The sequence below is a fragment of the Narcine bancroftii genome, chromosome 2, assembly GCF_036971445.1.
Source record: "Narcine bancroftii isolate sNarBan1 chromosome 2, sNarBan1.hap1, whole genome shotgun sequence".
In the NCBI taxonomy this organism is placed as follows: domain Eukaryota; kingdom Metazoa; phylum Chordata; class Chondrichthyes; order Torpediniformes; family Narcinidae; genus Narcine; species Narcine bancroftii.
Window position 1 is genome coordinate 44,872,113 of NC_091470.1, and position 20,971 is coordinate 44,893,083.

At 42.4% G+C, this 20,971-nt stretch overlaps 1 long non-coding RNA gene across 2 annotated transcripts; it reads left to right on the plus strand.

Moving 5' to 3' along the window:
- The first annotated feature begins 7,358 nt into the window (after positions 1 to 7,358).
- Positions 7,359 to 14,465, plus strand: LOC138752324 (uncharacterized). Of its 2 annotated transcripts, none has more exons than XR_011350521.1 (3): positions 7,359 to 7,562; positions 7,888 to 7,998; positions 14,175 to 14,465. It is a non-coding gene; the product is annotated as an uncharacterized lncRNA (long non-coding RNA). The 2 variants fall into 2 exon arrangements; XR_011350522.1 differs by having other exon boundaries at positions 7,888 to 7,988.
- Positions 14,466 to 20,971: the final 6,506 nt, after the last annotated feature.

A 20,971-nucleotide genomic window follows, 5' to 3' on the forward strand; every position in this document is an offset into this window, starting at 1 on the left:
AGGGCAACATAACCAGAGATCTCTGGATGTCAGGGGAAAAAGAAAAACAAAGGTAGTTTCTAGCTTGGATAGAAAATTGAAAATTTGAGAGATTTTACAAAAACTCAATGCATTAACATCATCGTGAAGAAGGCATGTCACTGCCTCTTCTTCCTCAGGTGTTTGCAGAGGTTCAGTATGGCATCGGAAACCTTGACCCACTTCTTCAGATGGGTTGTGGCAAGTGCACTGACTGCATCATGGCCTGGTATGGGGGTGCCATCACCTCTGAGTGGAAAACCCTGCAAAAGGTAGTGGGCATCACAGGCAAAACTCTCCCTTCCATCGAGAAAATCTATATGGAATGCTGCTGCTGGAGCAGCTGCAATCATCAAGGATCTACATCACACAAGGCATGCTCTGTTTTGCTACTGCTGCCATCAGGAAAGAGATAAAGGTGCCACAAGACTTGTACCACCAGGTGTACCCCTCCACCATCAGACTTCTCAACAACAAACTCAATCAGAGACATTAAGGACTCTTAATTTGCACATTATTTATTATCAAATATTTATTTTTTCTTTATTTTCATAATCAGTTTTTTACATTTTTCTTTGTCTTCATTTCTCTCTTTTGTACACATATCCTTTTCTTGAGTACAGTTTTTGCTACCAAACAGTACAATTTCTGCTTGGCCCTCAGGGAAAAAGAATCTCAGGGTTGTATGTGATTTATGTACTCAGACAATAAAGTTGAACTTGAAATATGAAGTGTAATGAAAAACTAAGAGGTCAGAAATGGTGCTGTTTGGCAAAATAGCAAAATAATTTATTAGCTCATTAAGATGAAGAGGTTAACTGGGAAAGCATAGAGACCAAAGCAGCAATCTGTGCATGGAATTGGAGGACATGTGCAAGGTTGTATTCACTATGTTGAAAGGGATTATAGTTGATGAATTTAGGGAAAGGGTCAGTGGAATAATAAAAACATTGTAAAGAAGGATGTAGATGTCTTAGCAGGAATGATCGGCATGACTTTGTTAAAGGGAGGTGCTAACTAAATTGGTAGATTTGATACAGTTGACATGGGTTTCCTGATGGCCATCAACAAGGGTCCACATGAGAGACTGTCTGAAAGGTAAGACAAGGGGAACAATTAAGTAAATTGGATTTGAAATTGGTGACAGAAGACCAAGAATGATCAAGAGGTGTTTTTGCAATTGGAAGCCATTGAATGGTAATATACCATAGGGATTGACATTGAGACTTTTGCTGATTTTAAAAAAAAAAGAATATACATGACTGATCTGGATCTGAATGTAGATGGTGCATTATGTGCAACTTAGCTGGTGACATGCAGTTGGTGGTGGTGTTAATAATGAAGAGGTAATCCTCAGCTGCAGGTTAATACTAAATAGTTGATTTTTAAAAATGGGTAGACTGATGCCAGATGGAATTTAATCTTGAAAATCCTGAGGAGATGTATTTTGGGAGGACTATGCAACCCTAGATACCACTGACGAACAGTGCAGAAATGTACAAGAATCCTGAAGCCAGCTGCATATGTACATAAAGTGGTTATGAAAACATACAGGATGTTTGTCAGAGAACAGAATACGAGAACGAGGAGGATTTGGAGACAATGCAATAAAACAGCAGTTGGGCCACAACGGGATGGCACAGTTAGTTTCTTTGGCTTGGCTTCGCGGACGAAGATTTATGGAGGGGGTAAATGTCCACGTCAGCTGCAGGCTCGTTTGTGGCTGACAAGTCCGATGCGGGACAGGCAGACACGGTTGCAGCGGTTGCAGGGGAAAATTGGTTGGTTGGGGTTGGGTGTTGGGTTTTTCCTCCTTTGCCTTTTGTCAGTGAGGTGGGCTCTGCGGTCTTCTTCAAAGGAGGTTGCTGCCCGCCAAACTGTGAGGTGCCAAGATGCACGGTTTGAGGTGATATCAGCCCACTGGCGGTGGTCAATGTGGCAGGCACCAAGAGATTTCTTTAGGCAGTCCTTGTACCTTTTCTTTGGTGCACCTCTGTCACGGTGGCCAGTGGAGAGCTCGCCATATAACACGATCTTGGGAAGGCGATGGTCCTCCATTCTGGAGACGTGACCCACCCAGCGCAGCTGGATCTTCAGCAGCGTGGACTCGATGCTGTCGACCTCTGCCATCTCGAGTACTTCGACGTTAGGGATGAAAGCGCTCCAATGGATGTTGAGGATGGAGCGGAGACAACGCTGGTGGAAGCGTTCTAGGAGCCGTAGGTGATGCCGGTAGAGGACCCATGATTCGGAGCCGAACAGGAGTGTGGGTATGACAACGGCTCTGTATACGCTTATCTTTGTGAGGTTTTTCAGTTGGTTGTTTTTCCAGACTCTTTTGTGTAGTCTTCCAAAGGCGCTATTTGCCTTGGCGAGTCTGTTGTCATTGTCGATCCTTGCATCTGATGAAATGGTGCAGCCGAGATAGGTAAACTGGTTGACCATTTGAGTTTTGTGTGCCCGATGGAGATGTGGGAGGGCTGGTAGTCATGGTGGGGAGCTGGCTGATGGAGAACCTCAGTTTTCTTCAGGCTGACTTCCAGGCCAAATATTTTGGCAGTTTCCGCAAAACAGGACGTCAAGCGCTGAAGAGCTGGCTCTGAATGGGCAACTAAAGCGGCATCGTCTGCAAAGAGTAGTTCACGGACAAGTTTCTCTTGTGTCTTGCTGTGAGCTTGCAGGCGCCTCAGATTGAAGAGACTGCCATCCGTGCGGTACCGGATGTAAACAGCGTCTTCATTGTTGAGGTCTTTCATGGCTTGGTTCAGCATCATGCTGAAGAAGATTGAAAAGATGGTTGGTGCGAGAACACAGCCTTGCTTCACTCCGTTGTTAATGGAGAAGGGTTCAGAGAGCTCATTGCTGTATTTGACCCGACCTTGTTGGTTTTCGTGCAGTTGGATAATCATGTTGAGGATGCAACGCTGTAACAACACCGGCAACACAGGTTTGAATTCGGCACTGTCTGTAAGGAGTTTGTACATTCTCCTCATGTCTGCACGAGTTTCCTCTCACCCTTCAAAAATGTACAGGGGTTTTAGGTTATTTGGGCAGCCCAGGCCTGTTACTGTGCTGCATTTCTAAATTTAATTTTTAAATGTAAACTGGAGATCTGTACATTTTTGACCATCATGCTGTAGGAGGGTTTTGAATATACTGGAGAGGGTGCAGAGGAAATTCACTACTTGGGATAGAGTAGCTATGAGGAGAGACCAAATAGGCTGGGTTTGTCTATCATGAAGCAGAGAAGGACCTGATTGAGCTGTACAGAGTTATGATGGGCACGGATAGTGCCCTTTTGCAGAAGTGTATTATCAGAGAGCATAGGTTTAAGATAATAGTAAGAGATCAAGAGAGGATTTGAAGATCTTTCAACCAGAGGATGATTGAAGTCTGAAACATTGAGTAAGTGATGGAAGCAAGTCATCTCATGACCTTTAAGAAGTATTTAGATAAGCCTTTGAATGACTAGAAGGTTACAGGCTGAGTGCTGGACTATAAGTTGGTAGAGATGGGTATTTGATAATGGCTCAGGTGGGCTAAAGGGCCTGTTTGCATGTAGTATGATTCTGAATTTATAACACATATAATATCCGAAAGTAGAGTGTTCCTATGAAACTTTTCACAAGCCAAAATGGCGTACAGTAAAGAAGCAATTACCATTAATTCATATGGGGAAATTTTTTTTGAGTGTTCCCATTCTCAGACCCCAAAAAGTAACCATTCCTGGATGCTGATTAAAAGAGGCCAATTTTCTACTAGCAGCTTTCAAGATTCTTTCTCTCTGCGTGTAAGTAGTACAAAGTGTGGACTCAGGCAAGTTCAACGCCCGCGCAATATCTTTATTTCGTTCACCAAGTTCAAAACGCTTAATTACGCCCAGTTTTACGCTAAGCATAACACCCTTATGAGCTCTCTTAGGCTTTTCTGATACCTTAGGACACACCTGACTAACGGATGCACAAAATAAATTGAGATAAAGCACAGATGGACACAGTCACAGTTCAAAGCTATGGTGGCTTGATGTTGAGTGTAGTTCCCGGGGAAGGAGCTTGGTGTCACCACTCTTGCTGCTCGAGGTGCACGCAGCCTCTCTAATGGCTCGCGACAAAACAAATGCTGAACGCTCTTTTTGCCTTTTTTTGTAAAAGCAAAAATTATCTTCAGAATTCTTTTGATTAGTGAAAAATGGTGCTAATGTAGATATTTTGTAAAAGCAAAGTGCCATAAAGCGAACTTTAGGAAAGTGGGGTATTCCCGCATTTACATTTAAGCCGAATACTTTTGCATTTTACATTTCACAACATTTTTGAGAGTTTTCAGTAAGGAGAACAGCCCATGTGCCTCATTATCTAAACTAGTTCAAGTGTTGTCAAGCCAACTTAGTTTACAATAACATGGTCATTGCCAAGAATTTACTTACAGTTTATGTTTTAACTTGAACTTTTCCATTAAATCTTCATTACTACCCGTTATCAAGTACATTTGATTGCTTTTATTGTAGCTTGAAGTTTAAAATACCACATTATAAAATTTATCATTCGCTTGATTTTCAGTTTACATCTTACTTCAAAAAGCTAATGCTTCTAAAATGGTATGGATTTTGTAATTGCATAAATCAGGATTATAATTAATTAAAATAATATTTGCATTGTAGATCTGGGCACTAATCTTTTTATTCATTTACAAATGGAATGTGGCTAGCATAGGCAGCATTTATTGTCCATCCCTTATTGCACTTGAATTCTTGAATCACTGAAATCCTTCTGATGAAGCTGCCCCATAGAGAAGTTTCTGGATCCAGTGATCAAATCAAATCAAATCAAATAGCTTTTTATTGTCATTGTACAAGTTATACAACGAGATTTATGACAGCAGTACAAGGTTACCAATGCAGCGACGCAACCACAGGCAGCACCACAGAAGTTAAATAAAAAATTTAATTTACAGTGCTGTATATGTCCTTTATGTGAATGGAGGGGGGGTGTCGGCTGTATGTATAATAGATGTGGAGGACAGAGAGGGGAATTTGTGGATATGTGTGTTCAGTGTAGTGACAGCCTGGGGGAAAAAGCTGTTTCTGAATCTGTTTGTTCTTGTCTTGATTGACCTGTAGCGTCTGCCAGAGGGTAGTAGGTCAAACAGATGCAGGGCAGGGTGGGTGGGATCCTTTATTATTGCTTGTGCTCTACTGAGGCAACGAGAGGTGTTGAGATCCTTCAGGGAGGGTAGGGGTCATCCAATTATCTTTTCTGCTGCCCTCACCACCTGCTGAAGTCTTTGCCGCTCTTCTTCAGTGCAATGGGAGAACCATGCTATGCTGCAGAACAGCAGGATGCTCTGTATGGTGGAACTGTAGAAGGTAATCAGCAGTTTCTGACCCACCTTGCTCTTTTTGAGCATTCTCAGGAAGTACAGGCGCCTCTGGGCCTTTTTGATGACTGCTGAAGTGTTTACAGTCCAGGAGAGGTCGTCTGAGATATTGATGCCCAGGAGGGTGAAGCTGTGGACCCTCGTCACACAGTCACCATCTATGTAGAGGGGGAGTGGGTCAGACCTGTGCTTCCTGAAGTCCAGAATGATTTCCTTTGTTTTTGTGGTGTTTAGGATCAGGTTATGAGCCCGGCACCATTCGGTCAGATTCAGGAACAATAATTGATTTCCAAGGTGGAACTGTGGGCACTTTAATATGGTGATACAACTATTTCAATCTTGATGGTAGCTATCACAAATTTGGATGGCACCTTGACAAATAAGCAGTACACACTGCTACTGCATTATACCAGTGTCAGTGAGTGTGAATGTGATGGATGGGATGGCAATCATGTGGGCTACTCCATCTGAGATGATGTTGAGTTTATTCTGTATATTTGGATCTGCACACATCATGGCAGGGTCTAATTTTATTATACCCCTGATATCTGCTGCAGACAGTGGAATGGCTTTGTGGCTTAAGATGAGTCACTTTCCAATGGATGCTAATCTCATACTGGTAGTTACAGTATTTAGGAGACTGATCTCCAGTTACATTTTTGAGCAATGGTGCATTGGACGTCTTGATGGTTATTAAATTTGACCAATCTGACTTCCCAGTTAACAGGTGATCCTGAACATTCTTTAGTCCTTGTGGCCTGCAGGAATAGACTGTTGTTCAGTTTCAGTCACAGCATCCCAAAACAATTTAACAATCGGAGAGCAGTCCCATTTCTGACCTTCCATTGGTATTTTTTATGAAATGGCTGAATTTGGGTGGATGAATATTCTGTCCTACCAACATTACCCAAGGGGGGGGGGTGGGGTCCCACAATTATCTTGAACTGAGAAAATTGATCTCCATCAATAACAACCACCATCTTCCTGTTGTAACATAACATAACAATTACAGCACGGAAACAGGCCATTAGGCCCTTCTAGTCCACACCGAACCAAACACCCCTTTCTAGTCCCACCTCCCTGCACAATGCCCATAACCCTCCATCTTCTTCTCATCCATATACCTGTCCAACCTTTTCTTAAATAATACAATTGACTACGCCGCCACTATTTCTCCCGGAAGATCATTCCACACGGCTACCACTCTCTGAGTAAAGAAGTTCCCCCTCATGTTACCTCTAAACCTCTGCCCCTTAATTCTTAACTCATGTCCTCTTGTTTTAATCTTTCCTCCTCTTAACGGAAATAGTCTATCCACATCCACTCTGTCTATCCCTTTCATAATCTTAAATACTTCTATCAAATCCCCTCTCAACCTTCTACGCTCCAAAGAATAAAGACCTAATCTGTCCAATCTCTCCCTATACTCTAGATGCTTAAACCCAGGTAACATTCTGGTAAACCTTCTCTGCACTCTCTCCACTCTGTTTATATCCTTCCTATAATTAGGCGACCAGAACTGCACACAGAACTCCAAATTAGGCCGCACCAACGTCTTATACAATCTCAACATCACCTCCCAACTCCTATATTCCATGCAATGATTGATAAAGGCCAGCATACTAAAAGCCTATGCATACTAAGAGCCTATGATTCTAGCCAGCGGAGAGCTTTTGCCTTGATCCCCATAGAGTTTAATTTTGCTTTTGTTAATTAACACCACACTTTGTCATGTGCTTATCAAATGGTCACTCTTACCCTCCCTTTAAATGATCACATTTATGGTGAGATCAGGTACTAGTGACTTTGGCAATGTCTAAAGTGACCATCAATGAGTTGGTTAATGGTGATAGCATTGGTAATGATGGCTTTTATTACTTTGACTGGGATTGGACTGATGACAAGATCATTTGTCACAATGAATTTGACCTGCTCTTTGCTGACAAGATTTAAGCGGTCGGATTTGTTCTGAACACCTTGGCTAGAGGCTGAAGACTGCCTTTTTGACTGTTGTACCATATCTTCCTGGATAAGTAACTGTGATGTTCACAAAAATGAAAAGTTTTCCCTCAAGAAAACAATTAAATATTAGTGTTGAGGCATTGGATAGGACATGTTCTATAATCTACAAAGCACCACTGGAGTGTCCCTGTGAATACTGAAATGTCCAAGTAAGCCTGTAAATACGATGTAAACTTAGATGTTTTCTGTATTTGTGTTACAACTTAGGAAAGTCAGCAAAACCCTTTAAGAATGTAAATAGGGACAGTGAGACACGGGATAGCTATCTGGAATTATTAAAGTTGAGAGGAGGGTATGAATGTAGATACATTTGACACAAGTGATTGATACAGAAACTTAGTGCAAAGAAAGACCAAAATGAATGTTGGAGAGAGTCCATATACCTAGAAAATGGGAAAAGCTACATAAGATCTACAGAAGATTATGCATGAAAAGCAAAATGTAAGGAATTAATTACAGGTTTTGTTTTGGCAGGAGCGAAGATTCAGTGAAACACAGAGTCTTGAGAGGGAGTCTAAATGAATAAATATTAGGGATATATGGAAAGACAAAATGGAGTGATTTAATTCTTCATAGTAAGTGCAGGTAGGATTAGCCTAACTATTGAATAGTCTTTATTTTGTGTTAACTACAAAGAAGTCATGAAAATAACTTTTTTGGGGGGAAAAAACCTTGGTATCCACAATTTGGTGTCTTTTACCTTCATGTGAGATGCTAGATTTCCACTTCCAGATCATGTCACTGCCATGGAAGCAGTAGAGGCCACCTCAGTAAACATATTTAAGATCAGATTGGATAGATTTTTGCATAGTAGAGGAATTAAGGGATATGAAGAAAAGGCAAGTAGGTGGAGATGAGCCTATCATCAGATCAGCTGTGATCTATTGAGCAAGCTGGATGGGCCAAATGGCTTATTCCTGCTCCTGTTATGTTCTATGTTCTAACGTAGTTATTATTTGTCTCTGTCTAACTTGTTCCAAAAGTGTTGTTTTTAATGAATAAAAGGAAAAGCAATGAAAATCTTATAAATATTAGCAATTAATATCAATAATGATGAGCCCAGATTCATGGAGGTTTAAACTTAAATGGTTTTCAGGAAGCAAATTTTTCTTTGATTCAAAAATGAAGCAGCGAGTGCATTTTGAGAATTTTAGAGAGGCAAGCTATTCTGGAAACAAAGATTGGACTGCCAATCCTTTTATATTTCCCTTACCCATTCAATTCTGAAATTTTAATCCAGCATTGTTTATAGATTTTTTTTAATTAAGAAAGAATGAAAAAGACTTCACGATTTCTTGTATTATAATGGTCTCATCCAATCAGAATAAAACCTTGATCTCTGGAGTGCAACCCATACCTCGTGCTAGTGAGGCTAGAAATAGGAAGTTAATGCAACTAAAAGAGGGAAGGAGGGAGGGCTTCATGTTTCTGGACAATTGAGCTGTGTTCCAGGGGAAAGTGGGACCTGTTCTGACGGGATGGTTTGCACCTGAACTGGAGGGGTCTAGCATCCTTATGAGTAGGCTTGCTTGTGTTGTTCGAGGGGTTTAAACTAGATTGGCAGAGGGATGGGAACCAGAGTGAGGTGGAGGAGGATAAAGGTCATGTGAAAACTGACAGTAATCAAAGGTTTGTACATGATAGAAGTGTTCTCGGCATTTCAATGCAAGGAGAATTTATTGTCAGAAAAGCAGATGAGCTTAAGGCGTGGATTGACATGTGGGATTAGGACATTATTGTTATTAGTGAGACTTGGTTGCAGGGAAAGATTAAATAGGTTAGGACTTTATTCCATGGAACATAGAAGAATGAGGGGAGATTGGATAGAGGTTTACAAAATTATGAGGGGTATAGACAGAGTAACTGTGAGTAGGCTCTTTCCACTTAGATTAGGAGAGATAAATACAAGAGGACATGGCTTTAGAGTGAAAGGGGAAAGGTTCTGGGGGAACTTCTTCACTCAAAGAATGGTGGGAGTTTGGAACAAGCTGCCATCTGACATGGCAAATATGGGTTCATTCTTAAATTTTAGGAATAAATTGGATGGGAGAGGTCTGGAGGGTGATGGAATGGGTAGAGGTCAGTGGGACAAGCAGAATGATGTTTCGGCACAGACTAGAAGGGCCAAATGGTCTGTTTTCTGTGCTGCAGTGTTCTATAAAATGCTGATTGATTAACTCTGGAGATTTTTTTAATTGTTTTATAACAATTGCCTGTTGTATTCTCTTCCAATGGTATGAAAGTCAAATGCTTCACATTTAGTATCAATTTCATTATCGTATCAAATGGAAAGCCTTGCACAGCATAATTGCACTTTGACCTCTGCTCAGTGGCAAGACATTGATTTAAGTGCAATGAAGGCTTTAATCTGGCCAAAATGTCAAGTGGGAATAGCAGATGGACACAAAGGGAGAAGGGCCAGGCAGAATAAAAATGGAGGTTGTCTCCTCTTTCCTAGCTTTTGGTTTCTAACTGTTTAGTCTGGCCTTCACCTCGGGTGCAACCTTTAACAACATAATGTCAAAATGCACATATTCCACACAGCTTTAATTCTCATTCCAGCTAATTGACATTGGAACATGAATTTGAAAAATACTTCAGCTTCTTTAGGAAGAGGGTAGCAATAATCTAGAAAATATTTCTCTCTTCAATCATTTAATTTTAATTTAGAAGTTCTGCAAGGAAGCAGGTCCTTCTGGCCCATGAACCTTGCTGTCTAATTGCACCCATATGACCAAATTAACACACTTACCCCGTACATCTTTGGAATATGGTAGGAAGCTGGAGCACCCAGAAGAAATGCACACAGTTATCCGCAGAATCACAGTCGGCAATGAGGAGTGAGATGGATCAGTTGGTTGAGTGGCATCACAACCACCTTGCACTCAACATAAGCTAAACTAAGTCACTGATTGTGGACCTCAGGAAAGGGAAACCAGGAGTACACGAACCAGTCCTCATTAAGGGGTCAGCAATGGACAGGGTAAGGAACTCCAGAGATGTTGACACCCAGGAATTTGAAGAACTGTCCTGGGGCCATCATGTCGATGCATTAATGAAGAAGGCACATCAGCAGTTATATTTCGTATGTCACCAAAGACTCTTGCAGGTGTACTGTGGAGAGTACTGTCTGGTACGGAGGAATTTGAAGATCTGTCCTTGAGCCATCATGTCGATGCATTAATGAAGAAGACACATCAGTGGTTATATTTCGTATGTCACCAAAGACTCTTGCAGGTGTACTGTGGAGAGTACTGTCTGGTTCAGAGGAATTTGAAGATCTGACCTGGGGCCATCATGTCGATGCATTAATGAAGAAGACACATCAGTGGTTATATTTCGTATGTCACCAAAGACTCTTGCAGGTGTACTGTGGAGAGTACTGTCTGGTACTGTGGAGAGTACTGTCTGGTACAGAGGTGCCAATGCACAGGACAGGAGAAGGCTGCAGGGGTTTGTAAATTCTGCCAGTGCCATCATGGGTATTAATCTTCACTCCATTAAGGACATCTACAAGAGCTGGAGCCTTAAGAAACCAGTTCTATCTTCAAGGACCCTTACCATGCAGCCCATGCCCTCTCACACTACTACCATCAGGAAGGAGGTACTGGAGCCTGAAGACACACACCCAACATTACAAAAACAGCTTCTTCCCCTCTGCCATAAGATCTTTGAATGGACAATGAACCCAAAGACCCCACTTCATTTTTTCCTTTTTTTTTTCACTAATTATTTATTTTTTTAAATCTTGCATTTATGGAATCGTAATTTGAAGCAATTTTGCACCTGTAATGCAAAACAACACATTTCTTGATGCATGTTCATGACAATAAACCTAATTCTGATTCTATAAGTTGGTGTCCAAAACATCACATAATACTCCAAATCTGGCCTCACCAATGTCTTGTACAACTTCAGCATAACCTCCCAACCATGTTATTTTTCCAACCATCAGTCTTACCCTATCATTTTTTTAACCTCTTGTTTATCTTGCCTTTTCTTAAACCAGTTTTCTTTCACTGAGCTCTCTTTTGACTTGTACATCGGTTTCTCAAGGAGTCACCAACCACATAACCAGGCCACTCAGTCCATGCTGTCAGTGCTGGGTGTCAACTTCCTAAACAAAGAGAACCTGGAGAGGCTCAATGGGTCAGGCAGCCTCGATGGTCAGTCAACTATTTGGGTCGGGAACCTTATTAAAACTAAAGAAAGAATGAGTGATGTATATTGGTGGGGTGGGGGGGGGGGGGGGGGGGGGAGAAAGAGTTGAGGGGTGGAAGACAGGTGGGCAAAGAAGCTCAGGATGGACCAAGAGGTAATAAGGTATTGAACAGAAGGTGGGAGATCTTCCTGCCAAGGCCCTCCCGCTTCCTGTTGTTTGCAATAAGTCCAGCATCAGCTGATTTTGTGTTTCTTTATCTGTCTACACCAACTTCATTTTCCTGCCCTTGCCCTGTTGTCTCCTTTACCATTCATTTCAAAGGATCATCTAAATTCTTCCTAAATGTTGTATAAGTACATGCCTCCACCAGCCACTCTGGCAGTGTGTTCCTTGTGTCTTCTGTCCTACCTTAGTCCTATGGTCATGGACACAGGACGCCCCTAATATGTGGGAAGAAAATTCTCATCATCTATCTTATCCATGCCCCTCATAATATTGTATTTGTCAGTTGGGAATGCCCCACCTTCTCTCCTCCAAAGAAAACCAGCCTTATCTGTCCTGTCTCTCTATCCTTGTGAATGTCCTCTGAACTATCCTTGGTGCAATGGCATCATTCCCAACTGAAACTACACGCAGTATTTCATCTCTGGGCTAACAAATGTTGGTATAGACATCAGGCAAACATTAGAAAGTCAGTAGAAATAGCACATGGAATGTAATGCTGAGAAATGTAGTTATATTTTGATTGCAAAAATGAGAAGGGGCAACACGAACGGAGGGTGCATTTTTAAAATGGATTCAAGATTGGGGAGTTCGAGGGTAGAGACTTGCAGTTTTTTGAAGATGGCAGGTTACAAGTGGTCAAAAAAGGATACAGCATCTTGGGTTTTCTAAAGTAGAAAATCAAAGAAGTCATGATGAACCATTTTTTAAATAGGGTGACATTATTAGCATAGTGGTTCTTGCAACACTATTATACAGCGCCAGCATTTGGGACTGGGGTTTGAATCCCACACTGTCTCCCTGTGTCTACGTGGGTTTTCCCTGGGGGCTCCAGTTTCCTCCCACTGTTCAAAAATGTACCAGGGATGTAGGTCAATTGGGCGGCACAGACTCGTGGGCTGAAATGGCCTGATAACATGCTGTGTGTCCCAAAAAAAAAACATTGGTCTATCACAAATGGAGAATGGTTGAGAGGGTACCAAGAACCAGACACAGTATAAACTTACCAAAACTATTCAAGATATTGGGGGTTGTGGCTTAGGCTGTGTGGCTAGACAAAAGAAACCGGGATTGTTCTTAAAACAGAAGGAGATGTTCTTTACATCAAGAGAGTAGATAGTGAGGAAATATTGTCATTGGCAGATAGGACCAAGAACCAGACGATAGGGAATGAAGATGATTGGCAAAAGAACCCAAACATTACATGAGCAAAGACATTTTAATGTTGTGAGTGATTAGGGTCTGGAATTGTACTGTCAGTTCTTGGAAATAGATTACAATTGTGGTGTTAAAAGGCAGCTGGATAATTTTTGAAGAAAAAGAAGTTGCACAATGAAAAGGGGCCTGGTGGATTGCTCTTGCGTGGAGCTAGTACAGATTATATGGGTTGAATGACCACTTTCTATGCCAGAGCTATTCTGTGTTTATGCGGTTCTTTGGAACTAACAGGATTTACATTCTAAACCTTTAAAATTATCATCTGATTACAAAATAACTGCACTGTTTAAATGTTACATTTGGTAACGTTTGAAGGAAGTTGCAGGGCTTTGCGAGAGAGTACACATCAGTGGGATTAGTTTGATGTAGTTCTGCTGAAGACCCAGGCCAAAAAACAATTAGCCAAATAGGCTCCTCTTGAGTTGTTTCTCAGACTGCGACCAATGAACGCACCATGTACTGATTCATGTCAGAACTGACACAGGCTCGTGACAGTAGTGAACCTCAATTAATTTTCCCTAATGTATTAAACAGGATGGCCCACATTACTCTTTCTATGAGGAAGTTCTCTAAACAAAACGTGTAAAGACCCCACATTTTCACAGGCATCCCCTTCACCCCTTCTCCCCAATTTAAGACAACTTTAATCTGGCGTGAAACCTAATGTTTAACACTACCTCTCACTCCACAGATGTTGCCCAGACTGTTGAATGTTTCCAGCACTTGTTGTGCATTCAATTTCATTTTACTTGGAGGGAATGAATGAACTAGATAGAACCAATTTTTTTTTTGTGCTGCATTATTTAGCACCACAGAAAAGTAGGCCCATTTCCCAGACTATTGCTAATCTGATATTTGTACTCACTTCCCCTCAGCTGGATCTACTCCAACTTTAGTGTTAGAAGCCTATTTTTACAACTATTACTGTGTGTAATTTTAAATATAACATAAGAACAATATTTAACAAAGGCCAATTTTAATTTTTTTTTTATAATCCGGAAAAGTGATTTGTTGGCATTGACAGGTTGAGTTTTAAATTTATCTTGTTTTGAAGGCATTTAATGTTTATATTGTTGAACAATATATGTAATTATCTTGGTAACGAGCAGAAGTGTCATATGCTTTGTGCTGAATAACAATTCTCCTTCCTTTAACTCAGATTTTCAAGATCAAACACAGTCATGAATGCAACATAGTTGCACAGTACTTGGACCGATTTTCCTTTCTAGACAAAGCTTCAACCGATTAATCATTCATCATTGGAAATGTACATTGATTACATGTACATTGATTACATGTACATTGATTACATTCTTCATTGATTACATTCCTCATGTACCTCACAAATTGAAGCCCAGGAAACAAGCTGCCTGACTAGAATGTAATTATAATGCAACCAGCCACAGACTTCAAAAGGTATTTATGGGAAGTGTTCCCATTATGGTGCATTGCAACAACAAATGCAAAATAAATGCTATTCCCATTGTGAGAGATGAGTAAAACTGATATACAAATATGAACATGAAGAAACTAAAATTGATACATGGGTAAATGAATGAAGCCAGTACAAACAGGGTGAGACATGGATATTAGAATGCAGGAAGCAGAATCAGTCTGAGTAAGATAAGGGTCTCCTAGCCCTAGACAGAAGTACCAAGTTCTATATATATAATTAGTAAGCCTTACACAGATTTATCAAGTTATGTATATTAAATTAGTAAACCCTAGACAGGATTAGCGAACTCTGCATATGAAGAGACTGTAGCTCTGAGAGTCGGAAAGGTGTGAATGGGGACAAGGGCAAGGTTGTGAATAAGGACAATGAGGATAATGACATGAGAAGACACCGACAGGGGACGTTTGTGGCGGCGTCGTCTGCTCGGGGTCCGACGCTTCTCTGCGAGCGCAAATGGGAAGAAGTTGGTGATGGCGCCAGGACCTTCCTCAGCCGCGCGGTCCAGGGAAAGCGGGCGACCCGCAGCCCACCGGGCCGAACCCAGGATCGGCCTGCACCGACGGGGTTGGTGTATCTTGCAGACCTGTTTGGTTGCAGCAAGTAAGAAGTTATCGCTTTGTAGCATCCGCTGCGCCAGCACTACCAAATAAAGAGACGTCCACACAAGGTTGGTGTATCTTGCAGACCTGTTTGGTTGCAGCAAGTAAGAAGTTATCACCTTGTAGCATCCGCTGTGGCAGCGCTACCAAATAAAGAGACATCCACCCAAGTTTACAGAGGAGACGTTGGGTCAAGCTGAGAAGACAGAGGTTGGATGCCCATTTGGCAAATCAGCTGGGCAAAGCAGAAAGCACAAAACGAGGGTCTGAAAGAATAATGAAACAGACTGAAGTCCCGTTGAACCAAACCCAGGAGAAGGAGCGATCTCAGAGACAAGACACGAGTCCAGAAGAACATTGCATCCCAGCTGAACAGAGGACGGACAACATCATGATGGCCTGAACCACTCCCCTTCTTCTCCCTCTGGGCCTGCCAACTCCATTCCCCACCTCTTCCATATCTCTTCACCCACTTCCCCCCCATTTCTCCCCTACCTCTCCTCCTTTCCAACCCCCTCCCGCTCACCTTCCCCTTCACCTACCCTCACACTTATGCCCTAACCTCAGCCCTCCTCCCTTCACCTCCCCTTCCCTTCTCCTTTCCCCCTCCCCTTCCCCTCCTCCCCTTCCCCTCCTCCCCTTCCCCTCCTCCCCTTCCCCTCCTCCCCTTCCCCTCCTCCCCTTCCCCTCCTCCCCTTCCCCCTTTCCCCTTCCCCCTTTCCCCTTCCCCTCCTCCCCTTCCCTTCCTACCCCTAACTTAGGGGAAGGAGGGATAGGGGAAGGGGGTAGGATAAAGGGGGTAGTGAGAGGTTAGGGGTAGGTAATGGGGTAGTGGTAGGGGGTGCGGGTATGGAGTAGGGTTAGGAGAAGGGGGTAGGTGTAGAGGATAGGGGTATGGTTTAGGTTATGGTTGGGGAAGGTGGGTAGAATTAAGATAAGTGTCAGGGACGGGTAGAGGTACAGTTAAGTTTAGGGTTAGGAGATGTGGGCTCGGGTTAGGTCGAGGTTTAGGGTTAGTTTTAGAGTTCGGGGAAGTGGGCTTGTGTTAGGTTTGGGGAAGGGGGTAAGAGTATCAGGTAGAGGTAGGGTGTGGGTTAGGGGAAGGTGGGTAGGATTAGGGTTGGGTTTAGGGGACAGCATAGGGATAGGGTTAGGGGACAGGGTGGAAATAGAGTTAGGGTTGGGGACGTGGGGTAGTGGTTAGGGGTATCGGTGGTGTTAAGGTTAAGGTTTGTTAGGGGTTAGGGTTAGGTTGGGGAGGGGACCGGGGGAGGCGAGCGGGGCACGGGAAATGGGGAGGTGATGGGGAGGGGAATAGGCAGGGGAATGAGGAGGGGTACGGTGTAGAGGAAATGGGAGGTGAATGGAGCAAGGCATCCCTACCCCCTCCTCTCCCCACCCCTTCCCCCACATTATCCCTGCCTCTCCTCTCCTCCTTCCAGGGGAAGCCGGGCCCCATTCCGGCCAGAACCTCCCTGTGGTTTCAGAGCCTCCGTTTCAGGAAGTGCCTTCGACGCTTGCCACTGGACAGACATCTTGTCTCTTGATTCATTCTATCCCATTGATATTAAATTTAAAAATGATTGGGTTTAAAAAAGAAAGAGAAGACACCGACAGGATACCCCCTGGTCCTCCAAGTGCACAGAAACAGCACGTAGGTAGGCAGGATGACCTAATGCCAAACCTCTCCAGCAGGCAGAAGAATGTAAGGGGGAGGGTATTCCTGTACTGAAATTCACTGTATAAAAGTTGGGTGAGCCCCAGTGTATGTGTGTATTCCCAGGGTAAGGGGAAGCACCCAACTTTGCATTGTTGTTTAATAAATGTTCTTTGTTCTCAATTTTTGTCTCGAGCAATTTCTGTGAAGGTACATCTATTTCTAACACCATTAAAATTAAATTGAGAATTTTACTTTTAAAAAAAAAACAGGGTAAAATTCAAACCATTTATATGTGGAGTGCTGAATGCTTGGCATAATCGACAATCATTTCATAAGGAATTTAAATTTTAATTGGATCAGTTTTCTTAAGGTGTAAAACCATTCTTTTCCAGCCCAACTATTTCTAGGATTTCCCTTTTCCAGTGTTAAGGAAAGACTATTTATTTGGACATTTTCTTCCAATGCAGAAACCACAAATTTAGAATCAAGTTGAATGCAGGAGGAGTCGCGTTGGTTACCAAACTTGACCACAAGTAGAGACCAAAAGCATTTTCTATTTCTTAACATTAATTACTTAAAATTATTTTAAATGCAAGCAAAAAATAGTTACTTTCCAAAAATATTATAAAAATTGTACATTTCCAACAAATGTTTATCATTGTAAATGGGCTCATTCGAGATGGCCCTTAACCAGATGAAAAAAAATATTGCACTAGTATGAGATCTTGTAAGAAAACATGAACACACTCGGGGAGGTGAGTTCATGTCAAAGTCCAGCAGGGTGCATTTATCATCTTATTACAATAAATTGTGGATTGTATTATAGTATTTGTAGAATCTGAAAGATTTCTGTTTTTGGCATTTTTAGTGCTGCCATAGCTTTTAGAACTATTGGTTCATTGAATTCCATGATGAGATTTTTTTTTTCTGCTTTGCGGAAACTGCCAAAATGTTTGGCCTGGAAGTCAGCCTGAAGAAAACTGAGGTCCTCCATCAGCCAGCTCCCCACCATGACTACCAGCCCCCCCACATCTCCATCGGGCACACAAAACTCAAAACGGTCAACCAGTTTACCTATCTCGGCTGCACCATTTCATCAGATGCAAGGATCGACAATGAGATAGACAACAGACTTGCCAAGGCAAATAGTGCCTTTGGAAGACTACACAAAAGAGTCTGGAAAAACAACCAACTGAAAAACCTCACAAAGATAAGCGTATACAGAGCCGTTGTCATACCCACACTCCTGTTCGGCTCCGAATCATGGGTCCTCTGCCGGCATCACCTACGGCTCCTAGAACGCTTCCACCAGCGTTGTCTCCACTCCATCCTCAACATCCATTGGAGCGCTTTCATCCCTAACGTCGAAGTACTCGAGATGGCAGAGGTCGACAGCATCGAGTCCACGCTGCTGAAGATCCAGCTGCGCTGGATGGGTCACGTCTCCAGAATGGAGGACCATCGCCTTCCCAAGATCGTGTTATATGGCGAGCTCTCCACTGGCCACCGTGACAGAGGTGCACCAAAGAAAAGGTACAAGGACTGCCTAAAGAAATCTCTTGGTGCCTGCCACATTGACCACCGCCAGTGGGCTGATATCGCCTCAAACCGTGCATCTTGGCGCCTCACAGTTTGGCGGGCAGCAACCTCCTTTGAAGAAGACCGCAGAGCCCACCTCACTGACAAAAGGCAAAGGAGGAAAAACCCAACACCCAACCCCAACCAACCAATTTTCCCCTGCAGCCGCTGCAACCGTGTCTGCCTGTCCCGCATCAGACTTGTCAGCCACAAACGAGCCTGCAGCTGACGTGGACTTTTACCCCCTCCATAAATCTTCGTCCGCGAAGCCAAGCCAAAGATTACTTACACTGTATGTACTTTGTGGATTTGTAAAGTAGTGATATCTGAATTTTATTTTGCAAATAAGTTTACTTGCAAATTAAATAGGGATATTTTGAAACTGAAGTTCATGTTCTTTGTAATTCTGTCATTGAGAATCAAATCAAATATGAGGAAAAACCATCAGAGATTTATCTGCAAAGATTCTGTTTTTTGAATATTTTATTTTTGATTTTATAAGATTCTCACAAATCCAAAACAACAATACAATCTTTCTCAACAATGATATATTACATTCAGAGTCCATTTTTCAACCCGTCCACCCTTCTCCCTTCCCCCCCCCATACCTTAATGCCACAAGGAAAAGATTATTTACATTAAACAAACATAAAGAACCAAAATTCTCGAGTCACAAACACTTAAAGGAACCAAATATAAACCCAAAGTAACATAAAGTAAAATTAAAAAGATGCGAAACAAGAGCGTATCACCTCCGCCACGACCCACTTCATTTACCTCAATCATTCCACTATTAATACAACTAGTCCCCGACTTACAACCGTAATGGATTGGTTGTAACTTGGGTTGGTCATAAGTCGGGGAATGGAGACCTTGGGCTGCCACTGGGAAAAGGGATTTCGGGCTGCTGACGGAGAATGGGGACTTCGGGTTGCAGCTGGGAGTGGTGACCACTGTATACAGTATTTTTAATACAATATATGTATTTGTACAGTAGTTTTAATAAAGATTTTATTTTAATTTGGTCATACGTGCGGGTGGATGTAGCTCGCATAGGTTGGAAATCGAGGACTACCTGTACGGATTTTTACCTTTCTTCTATTTAGAAGGGGTGTAACTATATCCCTAAGGTTGCGATATGCTAACAAATGTGTCATATTTTCTCCTTAAATTGTATGTGATTTTCTCCAAGGGAATACAACTCCATATTCCATCATGTCATGTTTAGTTGGGAGTCGGACATCCATGTGACCACTATACACTTCCTGGCTACCGATATGGAACCTTCACAAACTGAATTTGGTATCTAAACAGTTTAAAACTCACGTTCATAATGTTTCCCAGAAAGTACAATTCCAGATCCTGTGGAAAATCCACCTTTGTAATTTTTTTCAGAACATCCCTCAAGTCCTCCCAGAAGGATCTCACCTTTGTACACAGCCAGGTTGAGTGGATAAAGGTTCCAATCTGCACATAACATCTGAAGCACATTCAGCACCAATCATAGATTGTTGTGCCCAAATTTGTTTCTACCTTTCCCTTGACTTGTGTAAGCCCAGTTTTGGGCCCTCACTTTGGAATAGGAGATGCATCATAGAGATGAACTTGTGAGTATTCCCTTTTGAATTAGAATCTCCAAGTCACTACAAACGGGCAGGGCCATAGATGGTCCCAAATCTGCGAAGATTCTTGATGAATTCTTTGTGACGGGGTTGCTGCTTTGTATTTGTGTGTGACGGTATTTTTCAAGATATTAAGAGGATCCCAATACGATCCCAAGATCGTATTATATGGCGAGCTCTCCACTGGCCACCGTGACAGAGGTGCACCAAAGAAAAGGTACAAGGACTGCCTAAAGAAATCTCTTGGTGCCTGCCACGTTGACCACCGCCAGTGGGCTGATAACGCCTCAAACCGTGCATCTTGGCGCCTCACAGTTTGGCGGGCAGCAGCCTCCTTTGAAGAAGACCGCAGAGCCCACCTCACTGACAAAAGGCAAAGGAGGAAAAACCCAACACCCAACCCCAACCAACCAATTTTCCCTTGCAACCGCTGCAATCGTGTCTGCCTGTCCCGCATCGGACTGGTCAGCCACAAACGAGCCTGCAGCTGACGTGGACTTTTTTACCCCCTCCATAAATCTTCGTCCGCGAAGCCAAGCCAAAGAAGAAAGAAAGAAAAGAAGAGGATCAATAATCCATTCAAAAGCCATATTGCTAATTGGAACTGATTTTTGCAAGAATCTACTGTAATTTGTACTACATTTGTTTGACCCAGTTCTGTGCTTAAATCTTCTAATTGCAAATTATAAATTTAGTAAACTAACCATGCTTTCTGCAGGTCACCTTCACAGTTGAATTGTGCATGTACGCATTTGTAAATTGCGCTGGTGATACAAGTTACTATGGTAACAAGGGAACTAACTCGTAAGTTAAATAACATTAGGTATTTGCAACCTGAAAATTCATTTTGGAACTAGGCCTCTTCTGGGGAAATGTTTTTTTGTCCAAGAAGGACCTGTATTTTGTAGAGCTTTTCACTTAAATTACTATGTGCATTAATTCTTTGAAATGATAGCTGCTGCATGTTGGGACCTGGCATGTAGCCAAGCTTCTTAGAATATGTCTGACTGAGAAAGTAATGCAAGCAATTAAACAACTATC